The sequence below is a fragment of the Salvelinus sp. IW2-2015 genome, linkage group LG31 (assembly GCF_002910315.2).
Source record: "Salvelinus sp. IW2-2015 linkage group LG31, ASM291031v2, whole genome shotgun sequence".
Lineage (NCBI taxonomy): Eukaryota > Metazoa > Chordata > Actinopteri > Salmoniformes > Salmonidae > Salvelinus > Salvelinus sp. IW2-2015.
Window position 1 is genome coordinate 12,583,445 of NC_036870.1, and position 3,668 is coordinate 12,587,112.

The window sequence follows — 3,668 nt, forward strand, 5'->3', positions numbered from 1 at the left end:
ACCAACTCAAATAAAGTTTGAACGTTTCTCTGACTGTTTGTGTGCCTATTTAGTTGGTGTGGAGGATCAACAGTTGAGATGGAGTCAGAGATCCAGGTGCACATTATTTTTATTATAAGACTGTATCTAGAGGTTATATTTACAACAACAACAAAAAAAGGGTCAAAATACCCTTAAACRCATGCATCTACATACTGTACATGGCACTGGCAGAGCTAAAGTAACAGCATGTTACCTAGACAAGCAGCTCTTCCAGAATGAGGAGCATCGGCATCCCAAAAAGATCTGCTCTACCCAGTGGCGATTTGAGCATGTACAGTGCATTCGGAAAGTATTCAGACCCCTTGACTTTTTCCACATTTTGTTACGTTACAGCCTTATTCTAAAATTGATTGAATTTGTTTTATTCCCCATCAATCTACACACAATACCCCATAATGACAAAATGTGGATACTTGTGTAAATAAGTTTATTTTTTTAATACGCAAAAACAATTAAAACCTGGTTTTGCTTTGTCATTATGGGGTATTGTGTACTCCCTGTTCACCCATGACTGCGAGGCCTCGCACCCAATATTTATATCTTCTTAATTCCATTCCTTTAGATTTGTGTGTATTGTTGTGAAATTGTTAGGTATTACTCTTAGATATTACAGCACTGTCGGAGCTAGAAACACAAGCATTTTGCTACACCTGCAATAACATCTGATATACACGTGTATGTGACAAATACAATTTGATTTGATTTATTTTGTGTAGATTGATGAGGAACATGTTTTATTTAATACATTTTAGAAATAAGGCTGTAACGTAACAATATGTGGAAAAAGTCATGGGGTCTGAATACTTTCCAAATGCACTTTAAATCTTGGTGGGCCAACAAGATTCAAAGTGCCAGCAAAGCCACTACACATCACAACACTAAACAATACATGAATTGTACTATAACAGTGAGAAACGGTGCCCACAAACTGTTAGGTCCTACATAGAGCTTTCCTTTCAGCACCATGGAGTGAATCCTTACCACCGCTACACCTGGCTATCAGCGGAGCCTTGTCTGGCAGCGAAACAGTTCATTCATCCTGATTTACTGCCTTTTCAAAAACCATAGCTGATATGGCTGACTTGCTTAAACAAATGTGGATACTACTGACTTCTTGTGGATTTGTGTAAGTCGATAAGAACTTTACTGAACAAATATTTCAAAGAGAAGAGACTGTCCCTGATAAACATGGTTACAGACCCAACAACATTATATAGTATCTCCTCCTCGTCAAGAAATGCACATGAGCTAATTATAATACACAAAGTAAGCAAAACAATGAAATCCTTCCAACATTGCCTAAAATGATGAAAAAGATACTAATGAGATAGACCTCTATAAGCAATAGGCCTGTAACAATTGAGATGTACAAACTAGGGCATAAGGGAACAATGAGCGGATAAGAGGCAATCCGTAATTTCGATTAAGACATTAATGAGTGAGCTAAGATGGACGTAGTCCATATAACTATTTGTTCAGCCCCTTTGAAATGTACAGCGACAGAATTCAGAACATGGGCCGTTCATACAGTATTCTGCCTGTACACCAAGTCAGAACCGTAGAATAAATAAAGGGGACATATAAGCAGACAAAGAAAGCTCTTACAATATTCAATGATGACATTTCTCTAAAACAGGCTATAGGCTACATGTGCACCGCCAAGTCAGAACAGTAGGCTAAGTTCTGAGGGGGAAAGGGACCAAATTATTTATCAAGGCGAGACCCAGATGCAGACACAGGAGGCAGATGGTTGGAGTCTTACAATGTTTATTAATCCAAAGGGCTAGGCAAGAGAATGGTCGTGGACAGGCAAAAAGGTCAAAACCAGATCAGAGTCCAATAGGTACCAAAGGGCAGGAAGGAAAGTAGTCCAGAGTCAGGCTGGGGTCAGAACTGGGAGGACTATAAAAAGATAATAGAAAAGGAGTATGGGGAAAAACACGCTGGTTGACTTGACTAAACATACAAGACAAACTGGCACAGAGAGACAGGAAACACAGGGATAAATACACTGGCGAAAATAAGCGACACCTGGAGGGGGTGGAGACAATAACAGGAAACGGGTAAAACAGATCAAGGGCGTGACATTATTAGGGTGATGCACATGGGCTACTAACAGTTTACCACACCACATACACTTAGTATTACTTTATTAGCTACAGCATACACATCTCCCTGGCATATTACATTATTCATGCAGAAGCATACAAGACATTGTTGGACTCACCGTTGTTGTGCTGTGATCACTTGAACAGGAAGGTGGCGTGGCGGTCCTTCTTGTGGGCAAATTTTGTCATCCAAGTTTGTCATCAAAGTCTGGCATTCTCTGGATTTATGGTGCTTTCAAGACAACTGGGAACTCAGAAAAAAACGAGGTTGAATCATGACGTCAGAGATCTTCAGGTCGGAGCTCTAGAAAGAGGCCTGAGTTCCGAACTTGGAATTCAGAATTGGATGACCGTTCAAAGTGTATTTTCCCAGTCAGAGATTCCAGTTGTTTTGAAAGCGGCAGAAGTCATGCTGGTTTGACAGCATGACCATTGTATTAAACCTTTTCTGGCCCATGGTGTTGCGTGTCAATGTTTATCCTTTTAAGCTTGGAAAAGAGACTCTTTCTGACAGATGTTTTAAATCCTTAAACCCAGACTTGGACCACACACCCTCTCCACCGAATAGCAGACAGAGGAAGCAAAATATTGATTGCTTTGCAACGCTTGCAGTTAGCCACTGATTCCTTCCAAACCACTTWTTGATGAATTTGCGATTTCCAGCTTGTTGTGTAATGTTTATGTCCAATGGGCGATGAGTACTGATACGTTTTATCTATAATTTCTCTTCATATGACAATGATTGAATTAGATTTGCCATTAAATGGTTGACGTGATTGATGACGATAACTGCTTGTCTAGCTTGCTAGCTAAGATTTTGAAAGTATGATGTTGACATTTGTATTTGTATTTATTATGGATCCCCATTAGCTGCTGCCAAGGCTACTCTTCCTGGGGTTCAGCAATATTAAGGCAGTTATCTTTTTTTTTTWAACATTACAATACATTCACAACAGATTTCACAACATATTAAGTGTCATCCAATTATAAAAGCTTTAACAAGAGCAAGGTATTGTGTTTCATTTGAAAACAGCATAACATTTTGTAAAAACAGAATACTTCAGGTCATCCCATTAAGTGTCATCTCCCGGACATGATCGGTCCAATCAAAGCTACGGTAGATAAAACGTGATTTTATCTGTGGCCAATGAACTTGAGCCTTCTTGGATGGGCACTTCTAATGTAAATCTATGGCAGCACCTAAGGGGGCTTGAACTGCCTAGCTCACCCTGTAGATTCTGCAGTGACGTAGTGTCCCCATGAGTGACAGAACATTGAGCCAATCACGACGCAACTAGAGAAGATAACCAACACCTACGCTCTGTATTTTTCGCTGGCTGCCCCTCCACCACAGAATGTACTGAGCTAGCCTGAAACCCCTGCATTTTAGAGCTGCCTTACTCAAGAAAGTGACTATGTTTGTATGCAGCTTTATTCACTTAATAAATGTGTTTTTAAGTTGTTTGCAAACTGATATGTGACATCAATTAAGGCCAAAATAACATGTAAATCAGGCAA